The sequence below is a fragment of the Spermophilus citellus genome (assembly GCF_964194105.1).
Source record: "Spermophilus citellus genome assembly, chromosome: 17".
Lineage (NCBI taxonomy): Eukaryota > Metazoa > Chordata > Mammalia > Rodentia > Sciuridae > Spermophilus > Spermophilus citellus.
Genome location: NC_138199.1, coordinates 9579830 through 9606003, shown reverse-complemented (window position 1 = coordinate 9606003; position 26174 = coordinate 9579830).

Below are 26174 nucleotides of genomic sequence, written 5' to 3'. Positions count from 1 at the left end.
TAGCATTCGGAATTCAAGGTTGTAATATCTCATCCCTTGGCTCTCTCAGCCTTGCCTGTGATTCTGTGGTCACAACAAAATTCACAGTAGGCCCAAGAGGCCATCGGTAGCTGAATTCATATCATCTGTGTCTTTATCTCCTTTTGTTCACATCTTTATATATTTTTTAAATACATATATATTTTTTAAATTTAGTTTTTAGTTTTAGGTGGACACAACATCTTTATTTTATTTTTTTATGTGGTGCTGAGGACCGAACCCCAGTGCCCCATGCATGCTAGATGAGCATTCCACCACTGAGCCACAACCCCAGCCCCACACATCTTTATATTTTTATTCCTGGAGTTGATATGAGTTGGGTTTCTTACCTGAAAGTGAAGGAGCCAACAAATCGCGAACTCTGTCAGAACATTCAGTGGTATGTGTGCCACTTGGAAGGAATCTCCCAGGCCAATTCTAAATGTCCCCATGACCCTGCTCCACCCATTTCACTTAAAACTTACCACCTTAATATATTTTTGTTTCTATAAGTTTTTTTTCCCAAGGCAGCCAGTATTTAGAGATAAAAATGGGTAATTAGAATCTGTGTAGAACTACTTCTGAGTTGAATTTGACGTTGACTCTCATGGTACTATCCCCTCAGACTCACTAGAAATGACCCTAGAACTGAGGACCACCGAGGGGTTTTAAAACATTGGTGGTTATTTGTCATCGATGTTATCTATAGAATATTGCTTAAAACTGCACTAACATAAGATTTTATAAATGCATCGTTACCTCTATGATTAACTCATCATTACCTCTATGATCCACGTGCATAAATGCATTTTAAACGTAAGAAATCAGATCCAAAGGACTTACTTCTGTTTCCAAACAGAAGACTGTGATGGTCAACTTTGGGTGCCAGCCTGACTGGATTGAGGTGTGTCTAGAGGACTGGCGAAGCATGGGTTGGAGGTATGTGCGTGCATAAGGGTCTTTCCAGAGAAGACTGGCATGTAGGTTGGTAGACTGAGTGGGGAAGACCAATCCTTAAGGGATATAAACCAGCAAACTGCCATTCAAAAAGAGACAAAGACCCATCAAGTTATGCAGAGCCAGTTTCCAATGGTAGTCCAGGAAGGATGAAAAGAAGCCATAAATCCGTCTGGGCAGAATGGGAATCACATTTCTCAGAGCATCACCCCCTTTGCCTCCTGCCCTTGAACATCAAAACTCCAGGTTCTTCATTCCTTGTGCTCTGGGGCTTGTACCAGCAGCACCCTGAAGGGCTCTTAATCTTTGGCCTTGGATGGGGGCTACACCATGGGTTTCTTTGTTTTAGAAGCCTCCAGATATGGACTGAGCCACCCTACCAGCTTCTCTGGTTCTCTAACTTGCTTCGTAATTGTGACAGCCAACTCCCCTAATAAATTCCCTCTGAAATACGCTATCTATCCTGTCTTTATGGAGAATCCTGATTAAAACAGAGACAGAGAGAATACCGGGATCTACTAATAACCGATTTATTGCTTCTTTTCATCCTACTAGGACTACCATTGGAAACCAGCTCTGCATAATTTGATGGTGCCTTTGTCCCTTTTGGAATGACGGTTTGCTGGTTTATATCCCTAGGCACACCGAGATGGTTTTTCCACGTGTTAAGTTCCCAAGGTCAGGGTGTCTTTTAATTTATTGGGTATAATCCCATCTCTGTTCCCAGCACACTGATGTCATGGCAATGCGGCTGAATCTAAGGAGCTTCAGCTTCAGCCTCTTGCGAGAGCAGAATCTTTGATCATGTAAGAGGTTTCATTGTCCTTCACCTTCAGGAGACCTCAGTAAAGGAATTTCACATCCATGAAGTGGTATCATAAATAAAGAGCTTTGCCCATGCCCTGTCCCCACTCAGAGCTATGAAGTGCAGATACCTTGGCAGGCTCTATGGATCACCTACAGGATGAAAGAAACTTGCTTCAAGACACAGGAAAAAGAGTCGTGGTGAACCAGAGACTTTTTTGTAGCAAGGAGAGCTAGGTATAAACTCTCTGGTTGGGTGAGAAGGGGCTTTATTTCTTTGGTGGTGGGAGAATGTTGCTTGCCAAGACTCACCAATCCCTCAGTTGCAGCTGCAGGTTCACATACATGAATACAGACAACTAGAAGGGATCAGAAAAGTATTTCTTGTTGTGATGAACTTCCAGGTAGAAAAATGGAAGCTCTTCTTTGCACAGATAAAGAATTGAAGTGCTGGAAAATGACTTGAGTATGGAGAAAAGCTGCAAAGTGGGCTTAGTACCAGAATAGGGGTCTCTGCAAAGGTGCATGTGATTTCAAAGGGTCTATGTGAAAAGCAGTTGTAAGACACAAAATCACTCAAGGACAGAGCTTTCTGTACAAAACAGAAGAGGAAAACACTAAGACAAAATCCAAAGTCAGTTTTTTTAGGGACAATAATGTGAAGGTTGCATTGTATTTGCATGTGATAAAATATGAAAATACACTGGGGTCAGCATCTGTGAACTAGAATAGCTATATAGACCAGTACATGTTGTATGGGGAAAGGCAATGGATTCCAGCAGACTCAGCAATATACCATAGGCACATATGTGCAATCTAAAGTCATAATTGACATGGCTTATACAATTTTAAAGTATAAAGCTTTGTATAAGCATCAGATAAAATAAAAGGGCAAGATGAGCTGCATTCTAGGCTTATTAAAGATATATTCATGTGCAATAAGTGACTGGTAAGCTGCACTTATTATACCAGATACTGGGGACTGACATATGAAAAAACAGTTGCTCTTGCCTTAAACAATTAAAAAAATCAAATCCTGCTATGATGTATAATTATAATGCACCAATAGAAAAAACAAATGCAGGAGATTCATTCAAGGAGATCACTATAATGGGAAGTCACATGGCAAAAGAATGAAGAACCAAGTAAAATTGTTGCTGAGATAGACTGGGAATTGCATGGTGAGACTGAGAACATGCAAACACAATTTGCAAAACTGGCCCCAAGGTAGAGTCCTGTCATGATAAGACATCTATCTTATCACATTTAGCCCCTCAAACAAATACCTAACACATTTTTGAACAGTATTGCTCATAATAAGAATGTTCAATTTGCAAAAAGCAATTAAATTGATAATACTCAATAATACCATGTTTATGATTCTGTCCTAAGTATAGTCTAGCACATCTGAATCTAATTTTTATAAAGGAAAAGGTAATTATTAATGTGAAAGTTTCAGATAATTTAGGAAAAAGAGACTGTCACAACTCAAATTTCTAATATTGTATGAAATGATACATTTCTTCATTTAGAACTCATATGCCTAGATTTTAAAAATTGAGGGTATTGAAAAAAAATAACAACAATCAAGATCCATTCCTGGTATTCGGGACAAAGAAGATCTCTCTTTTATATTTAAGCCTTTCTTTTTGTTTATAGTTCTCCTTGTTCTAGAAACATTTTGAGAAAATTTACAAGAATATATTTACTATAATAAAAACAGAAAGTCAGAACCAAGGAAATGACATAAAAATGACAAACATACATCAGGCCATGTCTAATATTTAGACTTCACGTTTGCTCCTTCTTTTTCTTTGCACCAGGAAAATAAACATGATTTGTTTTCTAGCTTCCATTATCAAATATCTTAGGAACGCTAAGTTCTGAAGTGTAGGTGCCCTTGCACCATCAGCTGTGCATTCACAAGGAAGTTTGCTAAAATGAAAACTCTCAAGCTGACTTCAGATCTGCCAAATTGGAATCTTGCATTTGAACAAGATCGTAGGTGATTTATGTAGCACAGGATAGTTCTCAAAGTCAACTTTCACCTGTGATTTCACACAGGAGATCCTGATGGAGTTAAAAGACCATGTAACAGATGTAGTAAATAACTTAATGTATGTTTCTTTTAGAAATGTTTGAATTGACAAAGGATATAATAATACAACTAAAACCAAAGCAAAGAGTTCTTAGACATGACACCCAATGGTAAAATTTATAAAAGAAAAAAAAATGGTAAATTAGACTTCATCAAAATTTAAAACCTTTGCTCTAAATGGATGGAAAGACAAGGTACAGAAGAAAACATTTGCAAAGTATTTATTCAAGAAAGAACTGACTGGCCCCTGTAATCCCAGTGGCTCAGGAGGCTGAGACAGGAGGGTCTCAAGTTAAAAGCCAGCCTCAGCAAAAGTGAGGCACTCAGCAACTCAGTGAGACCCTATCTCTAAATAAAATACAAAATAGGGCTGAGGATGTGGATCAGTGGTTGAGTACCCCTGGATTCAGTTCCCAGTCCCCCCCCCCAAAAAAGGACTTGTATCTCAAATACACAATGAAATAAACTCAAAAGTAAAGCAAACAAGTGAGTTAGAAAATGGACTAAAGCCACTGTTACTAGCTGAGTTCTTTCCTCCCAAATCACATACTGACTCCCTAACCCCTATAACTTAAAATGTCACTGTAGAGTATGTGGATACATGACCTTTAAAGATGTACTTAAGCTAAAACAAGGCCATGAGGGTGAACCTTAATCCAATCTGACCAAAGTCCTAGCTTCTGTGAGTCTCTAATAATTTTAAAATAAATTTTTAAAAAATGTAGCATAAAACTTTACTAGGACGATAATGCAACCAGGTTATCAGGATACTTCAGTATTTCAATTATATAATAATGAATGAATAATGAATAAATGATAGACACCAGGGATGCACAGAGGAAAGACCACATGAAGACATGAGGAGAAGGGGCTGGGGATGTGGCTCAAGCGGTAGCGCGCTCGCCTGGCATGCGTGCGGCCCGGGTTCGATCCTCAGCACCACATACAAACAAAGATGTTGTGTCCGCCAAATACTAAAAAATAAATATTAAAATTCTCTCTCTCTCTCTCTCCCTCTTTCTCACTCTCTCTCACTTAAAAAAAAAAAGACAGAAGGAGAAGGTGGCCCAATGTAAGCCAAGGAGGGAAGTCACAAAAGAAACCAAAACTTCTGACAAGTTCAATATATCAATATGTTCAATATTGAACTTTTATCCTCTAGTTCCGTGAGAATATAATATTTTCTCATTTAAAGCTATGCATTCTCTGGTATTTTTTTTTTATAACAGCTCAAGCAAACTAATACAAATATGAACAAATTTTTCACCTTAGAGGAGATGTGAAAGGCAAATAAGCACATGAAAAAAATGTTTGACATTATTAACCATTAGGAAAATGCAAGCTAAAACCATGATATCATCCCCCCCAGACACCTATTACAATGGAGAAAAAAAGGATTACACAAAATGCTGGTGAGGATATTGAGAAACTATTTTTCACACACAGTCAGTGGGAATATAAAAATGGTAGAGCTACTGTGAAAGATGGTTTGGTGGTTTGGCACATTTTTTTTTAAATTACAGTAAACATATCCTTAACATACAACCCAGCACTCACAGCGCTGGGCATTTCTCCCAGAGAAATGAAAACTTACATCCATGCAAGTTGGACACAATGTTCATAGCAGTATCATTCATAGTAACCATAAAAACAACACAAGCATCCTTCTCCTTCACTAAATGAATGGTTAAGTAACGCCTGTTACATTCATATAATGTAATTCTCCTCAGTGATAAAAAAAATAAAGGAACTACTGATACATGAAGCCACTTGGATGGGTTTCAAGGATGTCATGCTTAGTGGGAAAAAAAAGCCAATCACAAAACATTACATATGGTATTATTCCATTTATGTAACATTCTCAAAAGGATAAAACTCTAAAAATAGAAAATACATTTGTGCTTTCCAGGGAACAGAGATAGGGTAGTGGGTGAGTGTGACTTAAAGGGATACCAGGAGGCAGTTTGTTTGTGATGTCTGAGTAGTTCTATATCTTGATTAGGGTGGTGATTATGCACATCTATCCTTAGGATCGAGTTGCATAGAACAACACAGACACACTCTTACAAACAAGCACAAATGAGCTCGTGAGATCCTGATAAAACTGAATAAGATCCGTAGTCTAGTTCACAGCATCAATTTCCCAATTTTGCTATCATACTGCAGTCACAATTTAGGGAAGCTAGGTTAAGATTGTAGAGAACATATATTATATTATCTACGTACTATTTCAGTAGCTTCTGGGAGTCTTCAATAATTTTTAAATATTTTATTTTAAACGTAGCATAAAACTTTACCAGGATGATAATGGGATATTGCAACCAGGTTATCAGGATACTTCTGTATTCCAGTTATATGATTTTCTCTAGAAGCACCATCAGCAACAAAAATTGGCACAAGAAAACCTAATGGAGGAGCCTGCAAAAATTTAGTTCAGTACAGGACATTGATAATAGAAAGCTGTGAAGATTGACAGCAGATCCGGGTGTTGTAAAATACATTCAGAATCCAAAAGTCAGTGATGTATCTGAGACTAGACCAGAGCAGGGCCCCAGAATTAGCAACAGTTATTCTAGCTGTCATTGAAAGATTCTGTTCTGTGGGTGGAGGAACTTGGGACATCATAGGAGGGAAGGAGGAAACAGTCTTTGAGGTATCTGCCAACTCAGCCATTAAAGAATGCTTACTTAGATAAAATCTATTATGTAAAAAAAAGAAAATAACAGAGTGATAGAGTCAAACCATAATATTCTCAAATGATATGGTATAATTGAAGAAGAGAGAACCACATTTGACATTTAAGATAAAAGTACAAACTTTCACACTCTCCTAGTGGGCATCTAATGTGGTACAACCATTCTAGAAAAATAGCTTGGTTTGTCTAAAATTCTAACATACACCAACTACAATCCAGCAGTCTTATTCTCTTGGGTGACTCCACAAAAACCAATAAAGAAAAGATCCACATGGGAGAAAAATGGAAATAAAACAGCACAGGAATAGTACCCCTTATCTGTGATTTTGCTTTCCACAATTTCAAATTACTCACAGTCAACCTGATATAGCATCCAAAAACATTAAACAAAAAATTCCATATTTTAAGAGAACACGTTGGCCTAACTTTCATTGAAGTATAATGTTATATTTTATAATCAGTTACTGCTGTTGATTTCTTATTGGGCTTAATTTATGAAATAAACTTTATCATAGATATGTATATAGAGGAAAAAAATAGCATATGTTGGGTTCATTACGAGCCATTTTCAGATATCCCCTGGAGGGTCTTAGAATGTACTCTTTGCAGATAAGAGGAGACCCTGGTGCTTCTGAAACTGTCCGAATTTGTTGTGTTACATTTAAAGCTGCTCCCAATTATATCAAATAGATTAGGCAATTGAATGATCCCCAGTGAGGATAATGCAAGAAACAGCATGAAGTAAATGCTCTGGAAAATGATTTTATTTCCCAAGGAAAGCATTTTCACATGTCACTTGTCAATGCAGAGTCAAATTTACCTGCGTGTTTGTTCTGATGCACTTGGCACATGTGCCTACAGTGACAAGTTTTACGGCTGCTTTGTGTGTGAGTAAATCCATGTCTCTGTTTTGGAGCATTTGAAACGACCTTAGTACTTTGCTAACTCCTCGATTCAAGATAGAATACTTGGGATAAGTTCTTCATTCCTGTTTTACGACATTTTCAGGTTTGATGGACAAGGCTGATGTAGATGACATTTTACTCAACGTTTCCATCTCATGCTGGAAAAAGAAGGACATACACATCTGTTCTTGTCTTCTTGGCACTTTCAGAAACCCTGTCTGCCCTGGGGGGGTGGGGCAGCAAGGGTCTGCTTGACGAATCACAGCTTACTTTTAATAAATATCCCTCAGATCTAATACACTAAATTTATGGGAAATTTTACTCTAAACCCAGAGTGGGGAGGTACTGGCTTTGGGCTGTCTCCCAGAGCTCTTCTCTGATGGTTGTTTGGTTAGAGTTCTATTGTACAGAGCCCCTGTTTATTGGAAACGGGTCTCTGGACCTCCTCATTTGAATGCCACCACTGGCCTGGCAGATTTCACCAGGTGGAAGTGAATGGGTTTTCCATCATGCAAGACCTTGTCACAGCATGCCAGTCCAAGAATCTCAGTGTTTAACCAATACCTAATGTCAGAACCTTGTGGAAGGTAAATATTTAATCTTTTGGCTCTCTATTACAAACTCTCAAGGGCCCCCCAGCAAATTACCCCAGGCTTTTTTAAAAATAGATGCATCGTATATTGGTAGAACTGGACAGATATCAAATAATGAGTGAGCTTTTCACTTTTGTAGTTTAAACATCTGAAAAAGACCAGGTCGTGAAACTGGGAACTTCGACCAAGGTTCCAGACTATCTCTACGGGCTGAGTTTTAGACAGAGTGTGGTGCAGGGTAAGTTTGGAACTAAGTTTTAAACTATGTGACTAGTGACAAAGTCTATTTGGTTACATATGTAACATTTCCTAGTTCTGGATAGTCAATTCAGAAGGTATAATTTTATTTTAATTAGGTTATTTGTTTAGCTTAAAGGACCTTGAAAGGAACACATGCTGTCTTCGTCTCCCTCTGTGCCTTCCTCCTCTCCTCCTCTTCCTCTCTCTGTTCTTCTTTACCTCCTGACTCTCCTTTAATCTCTGGTTTAAAAAGAGTAGTTAAATATTCCACATAGCATTTTACTTTATTGGTCTTTCTCTTGCAGGATTGAAAAGCAGGCACAGGTTATGGGTTTTAAACACATTTTTTCCTTCATTTTTAGTGTTTGTAATTCTATTGATTAAAAAGAAAATTTTTGAGATGAAATACCCTATTTTCATCAGTTTTTTCATTGCTGTGAACGAAAGACCCAACGAGAACCACTTAGAGGAGATAACTTTATTTTGGCTCACAGTTTCAGAGGTTCAGTCTGCGGTCGGCCAGCTCCATAGCTCTGGGCCTTCCCGAGGCAGAACATCATCTGTGTGGTGGAGGAAAGCTGCTCAGGACATGGTAACCAGGGAGCAGGTAGAAAGCCTGAGTGCAAGAACCCAGAGATAACATCACCCCCAAGGTCATGTTCCCAGTGACTACTTCCTCCATCCCTGCCCTACCTGCCTACAGTTTATCATCCCTTAATCCATTCCAAATATCATCCCAGCAAATGGATCGATCCACTGATGAGGGTACAGCTTTCATAATCGAATCATTTCACCTCTGATCATCCCTGCACTGCATCACACATGAGCTCTGGGGGACACCTCATCTCCAAACCATAACATCGATATATCATAAAGTCATTTTATAGTGAACAAGTCAGTGGCATTTAGTACATAACAAGGTTGTGCAACCACCTCCTGCAGTTCATTCCAAAACATTTTCATCATGCTAAAATAAAGCCCTGTACTCATTAAGCAGTTCCTCCTAATTCCCCTTTCCAACAGCCCGTGGCAACCACTAATAGGCTTTTTTATTTCTATGGATTAGCTCTTCCGAACATTTCCGATAAGTGGGATCATACAATACATCACCTTTTTTTGTTTGGTTTGGTTTGGTTTTTCTGGCTTCTTTCACTTAGTAAAATGTTTCCAAGGTTCTATCATATTGTAGAAAGAGTAAGTGCCTCACTCTTTTTAAAGATTGAATCATATTCCACTGTATGTCTATACTAAATGTTGTTCAGCTACTTATTCAAAGGCATTTTAGCCGTTTCTATGTTTGGCAATTATGAACAGGGCTGATAAAAAACATTCATATACATGGTTTTTTTTTTTTTGAGCCCTGTTTTCAGTTCTTTGGGGTATGATCCTAGGACTGAAATTGCTTAATCATATAGAAATTCTATGTTTTGCTTTTTTTGAGCATCTGGTAAACTTTTTTTCCACAGTGACCACACCATTTGCATTTCCACCAGCAACGGAGGAAGGTTCTAGTCTCTCCGTGTTCTTACTAACCCTTAGGGATTTTCCTGTTAATTTTTTTTTTTATTACTAATGGGTGTGAAATGATATCTGTTGGAGGTTTTGATTTGTATTTTCCTAATAACTAATAATGACTTTTTATGTGTTTGTTGGCCATTTGTATATCTTTAGGGAAATGCTTGAGTCCTTTTCCTAGTGGGCTGTTGGCTTTTTCTTTTGTTGTTGAGGTAAAAGAGTTCTTTATACATTTTAGATGCTACATCCTTATCAGATATCAGATTATTATATAGGTGTTTCATTCTTTAGTATGCTACTGTTTCCCTTAATTCATTTTTAGATTATTCATTGCTGCTGATTTTGATGTGTTCTGTATGATTTCAATGTTTTAAAATGCATTGACTTGTTCTGTGGTCTAACATGTGATCTATTCTGGATAATTGCCGCAGTCTTGGCTGGGCACAGAATCACGAGCCACTCAAGCAGGAACAAAACTTTATTTGGAAAAAGCCGCCAAGACTCTGTAGGCGCCGGCAAGCCAAACCCGGTCCTCCCACGCGGGCGTCTACCGGAACCTCCCGTCTCCCGGAACCGGGGGTCCCCCGGACCTCCCCCGGAATTTCCTCCTACTATCCTTCCCCAACCAATGGGAACTCTCCAGGAGTCCCGTAACATGAGTCCGGTAGCAGGCCAGGGTGAACAGCGGGAGTCCAATTTCCATATGAATGTAAATCTTAACATAATCATATCTCAGTGGCTAGTTGGCGTCACTTTACAACCAAAGGTGCCATACATCGTATATTTGCTTGTGGCTCCTAGCAGATAATCTTCATGTACATATGAGAATGATGTATATTATGCCGTGATTGGGTAGAGTGCTCCATATATGTCTATTAGGTATAGTTGGTCTATACTGGTTAAACAACAGTATAAACTCTGTCCTTTTGATATTCTGTCCAAATATTCTGCTCATTATTAAAGAAGTTTATTGAAGTCTTCAGTGATTATTGTAAAACTGTCTATTCCTCTCTTCCATGAATCCTTATCACACATTATGGAGCTCTGTTTTTAGGTATATGTGTGTTTATAATTGTTTGATCTTCTTGATACATTGGCCCTTTTATCTGTATGTCATTCTTTGTCTCCTGTAACAGGTCTTGACTTAAAAGACTATTTGTCTGACATTAGTCTTGCCGCCCCAGTTTCCCTTTGGTTAACACTTTCATGGAATATTTTTTCTACCCTTTTGCTCTCAATTTAGTTGCATCTTTGGATCTAGTGAGTTTCTTATAGACAAAATATAATCGGACAGTGTTTTTATTTTTTTAATTCATTCTGCAAATCTGTCTTGATTGGAGAGTTTATTTCAATTGCAATCTAATGTAATTACTGATAAGGAAGTATATAAGGTTGCCCTTTTACAACCTTTATAAGTTATTTTTTTCCATCATTTCCTCCATTACTGCCTTCATTTTAGTTTAGTTTTTTTTTGTTTTGTTATTATTAGTGTGAACCCTTTAAATTCCTTTCGCATTTCCACTTCCTATTATGTGTGTGTGTGTGTGTGTGTGTGTGTACGGGGAATGTATTTTATTTGTGGTTACCACGCATTACTTTTTTAGAAAAATATTTTTAGTTATAAATGGACACATTACCTTTATTTTATTTGTTTATTTTTTTATGTGGTGCTGAGGGTTGAACCCAGTGCCTCATATGTGCTAGGCAAGTGCTCTACCACTGAGCCACAACCCAAGCCCCATAAACACATACATGTATATATAAAACAATCTTTCTGAGTTGATATCAATTTAATTTCAATAACATAAGAAAACCTGTTTATTTGGCATTTACCTTTTTATATTGTCACAATTTACATCTTACTCATAAGTACACAGATTGATAATTATTTTAATTCATTTATTTTTAAATCATGTAGGAAGTAAAAGATGGAGTTACAAACCAAAAATACAATGCTGGTTTTTATGCTTGCCTATGATATTACTTTCACAGGAGATTCTTGTTTTTTCCTGCAACTTTGAGTTATTATCTAGTGTTTTTTTCATTCAATCTGAAGAACTTCCTTGATAATGAAAACCCCTTTAAGTTCCTTTTTGTCGTTGTTTGTTTTTGTTTAATCTTGGAATATCTTAATTGTCTCCTTGATTTTGAAGGAATTTTTTTCCCTGGATATAGAAAACTTGTTGGGTTTTTTTCTTCTTCTTTCAGAACTTTAAGTAATTCATCCTACTGCTTTTGGGTTTCTCTGATATTATTACAAGAAATGGACAGTTAATTATTGAAGACTCCTCAGAGGTATCAAGTTACTTCAGTTTTTCTACTTTATCTTTAGATTTTGACAGTTTTATTATAATTCATCTTGATGTGGATTTTTTTTCTATAGTTTATCCTTACTGGAGTTCATCAAACTTTATGAATGTGTATTCATCAATTTCTTCAAATCTGAAAAACTTAGGACCAAAAACTTGAATTATTCTTCAAATATTCATTCTCTCTCTAAACTCCTATGAAAGTCCCCAAATGCATAAACTGGTCCTCTTGATGGTATTCCACTTTGCTTCATTCTTTTTATCATTCCTCAGACTGGATCATTTCAATTATACTATCCTCAAGTTGACTGCTTCTGTATCCTACCCTCAAGTTAACTGCTTCTGTATCCTACCCTCAAGTTGACTGCTTCTGTATCCTACCCTCAAGTTGACTGCTTCTGTATCCTATTCTCAAGTTGACTGCTTTGTATCCTACCATCAAGTTCACTGATTATGTATCCTACCCTCAAGTTCACTGATTCTGTATCCTATCCTCAAGTTGACTGACTCTGTATCCTACCCTCAAGTTCACTGATTCTGTATCCAACCCTCAAGTTGACTGATTCTGTATCCAACCCTCAAGTTGACTGATTCTGTATCCTACCATCAAGTTCACTAATTCTGTATCTTACCCTCAAGTTCACTGATTCTGTATTCTACCCTCAATTTACTGATTCTGTATCCTACCCTCAATTCACTGATTCTGTATCTGCCCTCAGATTCACTGATTCTGAATCTATCCTCAGGTTCACTGATTCTGTATCCTACCCTCAATTCACTGATTCTTTATCCTACCCTCAGGTTCACTGATTCTGTATCTTACCTTCAAATTCACTGATTCTGAATCCTACCCTCAGGTTCACTGATTCTGTATCCTACCCTCAATTCACTGATTCTATATCTTACCCTCAGGTTCACTGCTTCTTTTTTTTATTTTTATTTTATTTTTTATTGGATGTTCACAACATTACAAAACTCATGACAAATCATATTTCATAGCTTAGAATCAATTGGGTTATGAACTCCCATTTTTACCCCAAATACAGATTGCAGAATCAAAGGTAGCAGAATACAACAGTCACTAATATGGCAGTAGGTTCACTGCTTCTGTATCCTACCTTCAAGTTCACTGATTCTGTATCCTACCCTCAGGTTCACTGATTCTGTATCCTACCCTCAGGTTCACTGATTCTGTATCCTACCCTCAGGTTCACTTATTCTGTATCCTACCCTCAGGTTCACTGATTCTGTATCTTACCCTCAGGTTCACTGATTCTGTATCTTACCCTCAGGTTCACTGATTCTGTATCCTACCCTCAGGTTCACTGATTCTGTATCCTACCCTCAGGTTCACTGATTCTGTATCCTACCCTCAGGTTCACTGATTCTGTATCCTACCCTCAGGTTCACTTATTCTGTATCCTACCCTCAGGTTCACTGATTCTGTATCTTACCCTCAGGTTCACTGATTCTGTATCTTACCCTCAGGTTCACTGATTCTGTATCCTACCCTCAGGTTCACTGATTCTGTATCCTACCCTCAGGTTCACTGATTCTGTATCCTACCCTCAGGTTCACTTATTCTGTATCCTACCCTCAGGTTCACTGATTCTGTATCTTACCCTCAGGTTCACTGATTCTGTATCTTACCCTCAGGTTCACTGATTCTGTATCCTACCCTCAGGTTCACTGATTCTGTATCCTACCCTCAGGTTCACTGATTCTGTATCCTACCCTCAGGTTCACTGATTCTGTATCTTACCCTCAGGTTCACTGATTCTGTATCTTACCCTCAGGTTCACTGATTCTGTATCTTACCCTCAGGTTCACTTATTCTGTATCCTACCCTCAGGTTCACTGATTCTGTATCCTACCCTCAGGTTCACTGATTCTGTATCTTACCCTCAGGTTCACTGATTCTGTATCCTACCCTCAGGTTCACTGATTCTGTATCTTACCCTCAGGTTCACTGATTCTGTATCCTACCCTCAGGTTCACTGATTCTGTATCTTACCCTCAGGTTCACTGATTCTGTATCCTACCCTCAGGTTCACTGATTCTGTATCCTACCTTCAAGTTCACTGATTCTGTATCCTACCTTCAAGTTCACTGATTCTGCTTTCTACTTACCTAAATCTATTGTTGAACATGACCATGGAGAAATGCTCCCCAAAGGCCCATGTGTTAAAGGTTCCGTCCCCAGGAGGACCTATTTGGAGTTGCAAGGGTTCATTAGGAGGTGGGGCCTAGTGGAAGGCCCTGAGGGCATTGGGGAAAATGCTCTCAAAGGACCCTGGTCTCTTCCTGTCTTTGCTTCCAGAGGTAAGCAGTTTGGCTCCACCACACTCCCACCATGATAGCTGCTTTGCCACAGGCTCATATCAATAAGACCAACCAATACTGGATGGTGATCTCTAAAACTGTGAGCCCAAATATATTTTTTTCTTTATAAGTTGATTATCTCGGGTATTCTGTTATATTAATGGGAAGCTAACACACACACCTCTAATGATTTTTTTAATTTTAGTCATATTTTAAGGTCCAGATTTTTTTTATTCTCTTTTTATGATTTCAATCTTGTGCTGAAATCTCATTTGGCTCATATATCATCTTAGTGATTCCCTATATGTCTTCCTTTATTTTTTTTCTATAGTTATTGGAAACTATTTGAGATCACTGTTTTAAAGTCTTTGTGTAGTAAATATAATGCCTGTTATTCTATTTTGTGTCCTCAAATGGTCTATACTTTTCTATTTCTCTATATGCCTATGATTTCTGCCCCAAGATGGAAATTTGAATGTTATAACATGCTAATAGAATATGGATTTTCTCCCTTCCTCAAGGTTTGCATTTTTTCTGTTTAATTTGTATTGAAGTTTGTATTTTTCTATTATGTAGTTATTAATTTTTAAAATTATCATTGATCTCTTGACTCTATTTAGGATGTTTTATTTTCTTTGCTTTATTTTGAATTAGCATCCCTTTCGATTTGGTTTTCCTCTTGCTAGAATCTATCAGAAATGCCTTCAGAGTATTCACCAGGTAGACCCACCAAGGTAGGTCCACAGCAATGGAGGTGATGATCCACAAGGGAGGAGAGTCCGTGGCAAGTTTTTTCAAGAGTTGAGGCTCCCTTTCCCATTTAGGTATCACAGTCCCAGGAGACTCCTACTGCTCTTTCACCCAAGAACCCCCATTTTCTGCTCCTGTCTGGTGAATAGCCAGTGGTGATGGGTAGGACCATCCACTTGTCTCATCACCCTGAAAATCATGATTCAACCCAACATTTCCCAGAGCCCCGCCTGCTCAGAGTGCTTATCCTCCTAAGGTGAGGGCTCACCTTATCTTTTAGCAGACGTTTTCTCCTGCTAGTATTTTCACCCATGTTCATTTGGTTTAACTTTTTGGAGGCTTTTTTTTTTTTAAAGTTGTAGATGAACACAATATCTTTGTTTTTTTATGTGGTGCTGAGGAACCCATGCCTCATGCATGAGAGGCAAGCGCTCTACCACTGAGCTACAACCCCAGCCCATGTATTTTCACCCATTATTTCAATTCATCTTCTGGGGGATTTCTCTGCTTTCCTCTGTTAGCCTTTTCTTGTAGTGTGAGTGTGAACTTCTTGAAAATATAATTTCTGGCATTTCTGCAGATTTGAGAAGAGTAGAGGAGTAGGCTGTAGAATGTTCTTCGTTCACCGTTTGAACTCTGTATTTCCTACTTGGCCACATTCCTGACAGGGCCCATAGCATTTCCTCTGTGGGCTCTTTCTATACTATTCTTTCTCTGTATCTTCTTACGTTTGTTCTATTGTTACTCTCTGCCACCTCATCTGACCTGAGCAATGTTTGCCTCAATATTTTCAACATCCCTGATTGTTTCTTTCTTGCAATTTCTCCTGGAGCAGGACTACAAATGTGGATAAATTCACAGTTTGCAAATAGGCTCTCAAAGAGAGAAGACGGAACAGCAGAGATACGGGTATATATATTACAAAACGAGGCTGTTTCCTCATACATTTAGGGTTCTTATCATAATTAACAATGACAGAGCTTTCCTGGCTGCAGCAATGTTGAAATTTCTATGGGTTCTTGAAAAGTTTTCCATGAAAACTCCCAATATTCCCATACTTTCCACCCGAATGAACCTTGATATTTTCTGACTAGTTTTTTGGTACACCTCAGGCATTCATATTCTTGTACATTTTCAGTTTTACTTAATTCTCAGAATAGATATGTGGAAAAAAATCCATACTGATGGAGGCTGTTATCTGGCACACTCCTGTAAGCAGAAGCCTTGGAAATGCAAACAGAGCAGATTCAACCTGGAGATTTTTGATAACACTAGATTATGACTCAGCCAGTGTCTGCTGTCATTTGAAGTTTTAGGGTGCACTGATATTGCTTGTGGCTTCTTTTCATGAAGAAGCACGCGACCTTTTTTTCATCTGGCCCCTTTTTTATGAACAAGAGAGCTCACGCCTTAAGACTTTAGATAAAATAGGACTTAATGGCAAGAGCATATTCTATCATTTTTTTTAAGTATGGTATTTTCCCAGTAGCATAAAAGTGAATAATAAAAGGTTCAGATAAGTCAGATTTTGTAAATTTACTAGTGCTTGTCTTCTAGATTTTAACCCATTGCCAGCCTTTTTTTTTGTCTAGTAAATGGTGGATCATGTGAGAAAGGTGTGAGGCAGTCTAAATCCAGAATACATCTCGCTCTCTTAATCCCTGGATGACTATTATTTTAGTGAACTTTTTGGCTGCTGTAACTAAAAAGACTGATGAGCAATTTTAGAGGAAGGAAAGTTTATTTGGGGGCTCATGGTTTCAGAGGTGTCAGTCCATAATGGACGGGCTCCATTCTTCAGGGCTCAAGGTGAGGCAGAACATCATGGTGGAAGAGTGTGGTGGAGGAGAGCAGCTCAGCACAGGACACTAGGAAACAACAAGAGCAAGCCCCCAGAAACCTACCTCCTGCTCCACCCTACCTGCCTATAGTAACCACTCACTTAATTCCTATCAGGGGATTATTACAATGATTAGGTTAAATCTCTTATAACCCAATCATTATAGCTGTAGACTTTCTTGTACTGTCTCACACATGTGCTTTTGGGGGACACCTCATATCTAAATCATAACAATTATTTATCCACTTTGGTGAGGACTAGGTGTTCCTCAGTTCATTTGGAGATACTAAAATTTTGTTTCACTTTTTAAAATGTCAATTGTCCTATTTCTAAAATAGCTATACCAGTTTGTGAAGAAGCCATTCAAATGCTGAATATTTAGGCACCACGTAAACCCTCGCTTTCAAAACATGAAGCCAAACTTGACAGAACTAAAAAGAATAATAGAAAAATCAAAGTATTATAGTTGGAGAATTCAACATTCTTCTCTCAGTAATTATAGAACATAAATACTCAAAAATATCGACAAGAATATAGAAGATGGGAATAAGCGTATTGATGAAACTCTGCATTTGTAGAACTCTGCTCTAACAGCACAATATGCATTTGTTGTGGCTTGTGTTTCTAAAGATTCATGTGTTGGAAAGTTATTTCCCAAATTCATATTTAATGGTGTTTGAAGTTGAGGCCTTTGAGAGGTAATTAGGATTAGATGAGATATTGAGGGTGGGGCCTCCATGATTGCATTAGTGACTTTCTAAAAAGAGAGACTCAAGCTAGTTCCCTTGCTGTCTCACCTTATGAAACCCTCAGGCATATTATGATTCAGCAAGAAGGCCCTCACCATAAGATGAGCACATGCTGGCTCCTTGATCTTGGACTTCCCCACCTCTAGAACCATGAACTAAATACCTTTCTATTCATGACAAATTACCAGTCTTTAGTTTTCTGTTATGGCAGCAAAAAACAGACTAATACAAAATTCTTCATAGTACTTGATGGACTATTTTCCAAGATAGAACAGATGCAGGACTGTAAACAAGGACACATTTAGAAGGATTGATATCATTCAGAGTGATATCAACCACAGTAGGATTAAATCACAAACAGATAAATAAGTGATATCTAGAAAATCCCAAACCTATGGAAAATTAAATAAGTACTTTTAAAACAATTCATGGGACTTAATGTGGTGGCACATGTCTGTAATCCCAGTTACTCAGGAGGGTGAGGCAGGAGGATCATAAATTTAGGGACAGAAGAGGACTTTTCATTTTTAAATCTATTTGGCAGGAAGTTATAAACCTAAAATATAAATCTAAAACAAAAACAGGCAGGGACGTTATAAGAAAAACATATTGTAGACCAATATCCCTTATGAACATGTACCTAACTTTCTTACCAAAATATTAGCAAATAAAATTCAGCTCTTTCTCTCTCCTTCTCTCTCTCTCTCTCTCTCTCTCTCTCTCTCTCCATATATATATGAAATGGCTTATCTAAGGTCGGTTTACCATAAAAGAAATCCATGTAATTTGCTACATTAGCAAAATAAAGAAAACCAAATTGTCATTTCAATAGATGTGGAAATAGCATTAGAAAAAGTTTAACATCCACTTATGATAAAAATTTTCAGCAGACTAGAAATAGAAGGAAAGTTCTTCAGTTTGATAAACAGATCCAGGAAAAGCCTACCGCTGAAATTGCATTCAATGGTAAAGTACTAAGTGATTTTCCTATGTTTGATAGCACCATGAGAATGTCCATGTTCACCATTTCTGCTAATGTCTGAGGTCCTACCCAGGGAAAGAATGGGAAACTGTCTTTATTTTCATGTAACATAATTGTGTATATAGAAAATCCAATGGAATCTATGAAAACTGTAAGAGCAATGAAATAAATTTAAATTTACAGGATACATGGCCAATCTACAAAAATGAATTGTCTGTCTATAAACAAACAATAAACAAATGCTAAATGAATTTGTAAAATGCCATTCACAACAGCATCCAAAACATAAATATTAATAAATGCAATGAAAAGTATACACAAATCTCTATACCCAGATCTACAAGATCACTGTTGAAAAGTGCCCTAAGTAAATGGAGATATTTGCTATGTTAATGGCTTGAAAGACTTATTTTTGTTAAAATGTCCATTAATCCAACTTCTTGTAGATATCCAGCAACTTCTCTGTCAACCTAGCAGTATTGTTTTTTGAAATTAATAAATTTATTTAAAACCATATACACAAAAAATAATAATAAAACCATATACAAAAATATAAAGGACCTCAAATTATTCTAAAGCAAATTTGAAAAGGAATAGAATTGGAAGATTTACTCTAACAGATGCTAAAATTTACTAAGCTTAAGCTATAGTAACCAAAATGTAGTGGTATTAGCATAAGCACAGACCTAATTAATGAATAAATAGAAGAGGTGCTAGTGACAGGGACATTCTGTGGTCTGAGTTTTCACAAAGGAGTCAAAGTTATTCAGTAAGGAAAAGAAAATATTTTCAATGAAAGATGCCAAAACATTATATATACATATGGGGAAAAATGAATTGGTAAGAATACAATGTAGGTTAATAAATTAAAATGGCACATTTGGTAAGTCAATTCAAGAGTCATGTTTTTTTAAAATGACAAAATAGACGAATTATTAAAAAATAAAAAGAAAAATGGAAGGAGAGCACAGATACAAACCAAATAAAACTTACAATGGTAAAAATGACAACATACGCAGAAAAAAAAGCCACAATATATGCATGAGAATGCTTTTTTAATTCTATGAAAAGTAATGTGAATAACTTGATTAAATGGACTATTTTCTAGCGAATTATAAATGGCTCTGCTCTGACTGTCTCAGAAGATACAGGAAATCTAATAGCCCAATTTACAGAGAAAAGAGATTGAGATTTTTTTTCCATTTAAAAAATTAGTTTATTTTTTCCCTTTGGTGCTAGGGATGGAACCAGGGTCTCGCATATGGTAAGTATGTGCTTTGACATTGAGCTACATTCCCAGTCTCTCTTTCTTTTTTCTTTGAGCACTAGCCAGACAACATCACAGATGCATTTTATCAAAACTTCAAGTTCCAGATGAAATTAACTATTTCAGAGCATATTAAAAAAAGTATTTGGATTTATTTCAAAAACCATCATTATCTCGATTCTAAAATCTGAAAACATATAACACAAAAACAAAAAGCAAAGAACAATCTCACATTATTGACATAAAAATAAGAGTAGAGATTAGATTTCAGCAATAATTATAGATTTTTTAAATGCCCTTAGATCAACAGGTGTTCATTGTAGGAATAAGGTGGTTGAACATTAGAAAACAGGATATAGTAGGATACCCATTGTGATATTTCAATTAGGATATCCATCATAATATTTCATACTAGTAAGATGATAAAGAAAATTATTATAGTGACAGGTGCCAACAATGTGTTTGGCTTAATTTTGTTCCTACTAAATCAAGAATGGATGCATATTTTCTTAAATGCTAAAATTAGTAGCTGAGAGCCTTAGCATCTTACCCTGTGGTTATAGATTCCTAGCAGGTCTACTAAAGTCAGGAACGAGACAAGGATGTCAATTGTCCTCACCAATCAACTGTGTCAGCCAGGGCACTGAGAGGAAGGAAAGAAAGAGGAGGAATAAAATTACAAAGGAAGAGGCAAAATCACTATTTATAGATGACAAATTTGCCCTTATAGACTTCAAGAAAATAAAAATCTATTAGAGTCAAAGAATTTTAAAAATTGACCAGTTTTTAAATTAATATAAAAAGTCAGTAGTGTCCAATATAAATAACTAGGTGGAAAATATTATGGAAAAAAATATTTGTTTAGAAAACAGGAATAAACTTGACATACATGATTAATATGAGGTGTGCATAAAAGACATATTAATAGAAAGTAATCCTATTCTTATAGAAGAAAAAAATGTCGGAGAATATCAACTATTCCTCAGTAAATTGATGAAATCCAATAAATACAATATCAAGATTTTGTTGTAAATCGATACAAGAGGATTTAAAATCTTTTTTTTTAGAGAGAGAGAGAGAGAGAGAGAGAGAGAGAATTTTTTAATATTTATTTTTTAGTTTTCAGCGGACACAACATCTTTGTTGGTATGTGGTGCTGAGGACGAACCTGGGCCCCATGCATGCCAGGAGAGCGCGCTACCGCTTGAGCCACATCCCCAGCCCTAAAATCTTAAATGACAAGACTAAATACATATGATCATAAAGGAAATTTATGGAGAGTATCATGCTAAGTGAAATAAGCCAGTTTTTAAATAAAAAGTAGAATTCTTGAGTTTGATAACACTTATCAGACACGAAAATATGTTATATTTTAGTATATTTAGTGACTGTCATCACTAAAACTGTTTAGTACTGAATCACAAATAAAAATACCAATTAAGTAAAAGAGTCTGTAAATAGATTGAAATGTATTTGGATTTAGTTCTTTTTGAAAGTGTTATTCTATATTAATTTAGGAGTGAGCATTTACTCTGTAAATTTAGTAGGAATAATTGATAAATAATCTTAGAGAAAAATATCTCCATCATTACTTCACCCCCAAAATAAATTCTAGAGAGATCAGAATGTTAGATGTAAAAAAAGCAAAAGCTTAAAAGTACCAGAAGGAAAAGTGGAAATTATTTTCACCATATTTCCTTTAGTATGGTGCATATTCCTCATGATAATAAAGATGAATCTCCAAGGATGTTACTGCAACTCTACTGTATGTTAGCAAAAGTCACATACAAGTAGAATATCAATAGACTAATTAATGAAATAAGAGTGTAGCCTTGTGTTTGCTTTGGCAGCAAATATACTAACATTGGATCAATACAGAGAAGATAAGATTGGATGGAACTGGAGAGTGTCATGCTAAGTGAAATAAGCCAGTCCCCCAAATCCAAATATTCTCTCTGATGTGTGAATGGTAACGCACAATCACGGGGGAAAGGGGAGAGTACAAGTTCACTGGATTAGACACAGAGGAATGATGGGAAGGGATGGGGGATGGGGACAGGAAAGACAGTAGAATGAATCAGACATAACTTTCCTGTGTTCATACATGAATATATGACCAGTGTAACTCCACGTCATGTACAACTACAAGAATGGGATCCTAATTAGAATAAGTTATACTCCATGTATGTATAATATGTCAAAATATTCTCCACTGTCATGTGTACCTAAAAAGAACAAATAAAACAATTTTAAAAAGAGAGAGTGCAGTCTCATAGTGAGATCTATTTGTCTCTGGAAAGAATGAGGAAGATATACATGCACACATATGCTCTCATTGTATGAGAGTTGACAGATGCTGAGGTCCTTCAGCATGGAGATGCAAAGGTCAGGTAAGTTTAACTGCAAATGTATATGTGTTGGAACAATTATAAAGAGTATAAATAATGATAAGCTTATATATGAATTAAAATTTCCTAAATTATATGTCAGAAACTCTTAGTCATGAGTCTCTGGGGAAAGACTTGGAAATTCTGAATTTCAAGGTTGACTTTCATTCTACAATATTCAATTCTGTAGCATTTGAATGTTTTTAAGTAGGTGTCCAAAAAACTCTGATATACTAAAATAATACAAAATTCAAAGTAAGTTAGCTATATACAGAGAGATAAATGAAGCAAAGAAAGTATGACATGTATTTTGGCTCTATTTGATGCTGTTTTTTTTTTATTTCTAGAGTTTTATTTGTTTTTCTTCTAATTTTTAACTATGTTGCAAATAGGTGAACTTATCAGACAATTCAGTTCAGATAACTATGTAATTATGCTACTGCACAATAGATGACACATTTTAAGGTATAATTTTCATTAGATTTAATCATCCACTTATTCAACAAATTATTCCCAAAACATACTATGTTCCAACTTGCATGCATATACCAGAGAATACAATTGGAGGGCTCAGCAAACCCCACCTCAGACTGAAGCTAGAAATGTCTGAAACTAAATGGGATGTGTGCTTTCAGAGTTTTTACAAGAAAAGATTTAAGATCCATCAAATGCAGAACATTCATTTAAAATTGTATCCACACTATTTATTAAGTACAAACATAGGGGTAGAGAGGGATAATAATTAGTATTAAAGAGGAGGCTTTTATTCCATACATGTTTTGATGGATTGCACTTCAAATTTATTGAGTGGGCATTGGTGAGCATGTATTGCAACTGAGACACCGTGTGGCTGGAGGGAGGGCTAAAGCCATTGGTGCATTGGAGATCTGCTTGAATGTTCTTATAAAGGTAAATATTCAGCTACCCTATGAACCAGCAATCCCATTCTTAGTCATTTACCCCAGTCAGACAAGAAATTCCATAAAAATGTTTACACAAGAATGTTCTTAGCAGCTTTATCCTTTAGAACCCCCAACTGGAAACAATATCCATCTGCAAATGAAAGAATTAACACAACATGCTATATACTTTTTTTTGCAATTAAAAGGAACTACTGATAAATGCAAAAATGTATCTCAAAAGATCTATCTCAAATACATTATGCTCAGAGAAATAAACTAGATACAAAGAAGAAATACTCTGATTCCATTTAGAGGACACCCTAGAAAAGAGAATAAACTGTGTTTATAGGACATTTTAGAACAGATAAATCTACTCAGTAACAATAAAGAAACCAGTGGTTGCCTTTGAAGAAATACGGGAACTATTGGTGGGGGGGGGGGAGTCAGGGGTTGGGCTGTGCTTTGCAGGGTTGATGGAAATGTTCTCTATATTGATCGTGATAGTAGTTTCCTGAGTTCGTATATTTGTCAAGAGTCATCCAACTTTACATGATAATTGGGTACACCTTTTCATATGTAAACATTAATAAAGTTTATTTAAGGCACTGAGGATGTAGCTCAAACAAACTACCAGTGCTTGCCTAGCATGTTCAAGGCCCTGGGTTCCATCAACAGCATAAAAAAAAAAAGAAAAAAGAAAAACATAAAGCAAGTACAAAATAAGTCATCATATATGATTTTCTATTTTGGTTGATGCAATTAAAATGAGTCTTAAGACCTGGCATATCTACCAAGAGAAAAATATTTATATCTCCTAAAGAAGGCGAGTACAAATTTTGATGGCAAAATTAGAAATGACCAGAATATAAATGTATTGCATTTGAATAACCTGATGTTCCAGGAATAATCGAGGGACTGGAGGGGAAGAGACCCACATTTGGCATGAGTCCCTCCATGACCACAAGTAGCTCTACTTTGAGTCCCAAAGTGGAGAACATCGGTCTCTTGGAGGCCCAGTGCACACAACAGGAGACAGCAATTATATACAGGACACAAACCTTCTGTGTGACCATGTGTGGGAGAAGGGACACAGGCCCTGATTTATGCCTCCATCTGCTAGATGCTGGCAAGAGCCTCAGTGAGAGATGTGCTCAGCGACCCAAATGTGCTTATGATTTGTAAATAAAACAACGTCAAACAACTGAAAGCAAACAGTGTGTGGTGTGTCTTCTGCCCAAATTCGCCAGTTGATTCAGCAGAGACTGGGCGTGTCGGAAAAGCAAATGTCTCTGGGGTCCATGCACTACTCTGGTTTAGAAATCAAGGACATTGGTCTTTCACTTTGAAAACGAAACTTCTCAATGTGCAAAATGGACTTAACATAAATAATGTGGCAGCCCTTAGAGAGAGGCCTCTCCAATGCTGGTGGTCTCTAAACACTCACTGTCTGGTGCTTTATGTTACATTTCAAAACCACGAATCATTATAAGCCACATAAATCTGTCACATCAGTTGAATTTGTACATCACCAAATCCCTGTCTAATTTTTCAAAGACTACCCTCTGCCCAAATGAAGTCTAGGCTCTCTGATCCAATATGGTTTACTAGATTGTCATATCACCCATGTTGCAGCTTGTATTTTTTTTTATTATGTGAATGAAAATTCTCCAGGAATGTTGAATAGATTTCAGCATTACTAACACTTCACAGAATATTTAGGCAACTGAATTATATCAGACATTGCTCTAAAACTCCTTTTTCACAAACCCACCTAAAAGGAACAAATGACTGCTCCTCATTGTTTGCCATTATAATCTTAATTAAAATTTACAGAGCAGTGTGGACATCCAGTTGGGGAGGAAGGTACAGATATTTGCTGTGAAGAGAGAACCTACAGAATGAGAGAAAATCTTTTCTAGCTACTCTTCCAACCAAGAATTAATATCCAGAATATATGAAGAACCCCCCCAAAAAAAAAATTACCACCAAAAAAAAAAAACTACACCGAATAATCCACAGACACTGTCATATAAAAGAAATACAAATGACCAACAGATACGTGAAAAAAGTTCAACATCCTTAGCAATCAGGGAACTATATTGAGATTTCATTTCACTTCAGTTATAACGGCAGCCATCAAGAATACAAGTAATAATAAATGCTGGAGAGGATACATGGTTGGTGGATCTGCATATCAGTTCAACCACTGTGGAAGTCTGTTTGGAGTTTCCCTCAAAAGAATGGAGTCACCATATGGTGATACATACACGTATACCCAAGTTTAGCAGCACAATTCACAATAGCCAAATTACAGAACCAGCCCATGCGTTCATCAATGGATGAACAGATAAAGAAAATGTGGAACACACAGTGGAGTTTTATTCAGCCATAAAGAAACATGAAATTATGACATTTGCAGGTAAATGGATAGAATTTGAAGGCATTTTGTTAAGTGAAATAAGTCAAACTCAGAAAGTTAAGAGTAGTGTTTTCTCTCCTCTGTGGATGCTAATAGGAAAAAGGGAAACTCTGTGTGTGTGTGTGTGTGTGTGTGTGTGTGTGTGTGTGTGTGTCTAGGGGGATCTCACGAAAATAGAAGGGCAACCGGTAGAGGAGGAGGAACAGAGAATGGGAAGAGGAGGAGAAGGGAAAAACAGCAATAGGAAATAAAATTGACCAAATTATGTAGTTATATTGTGCACAAGTACAAGAACATAACAACTAATTCCACTATTATGTATGGTTAGACTATACCAATAAAATACATAAAAATTTACAGACCTCTACTTCCAAATATATGCTTCTCTTTGATGCCTCTCTCTAGAAACTCGATTCTCTGTC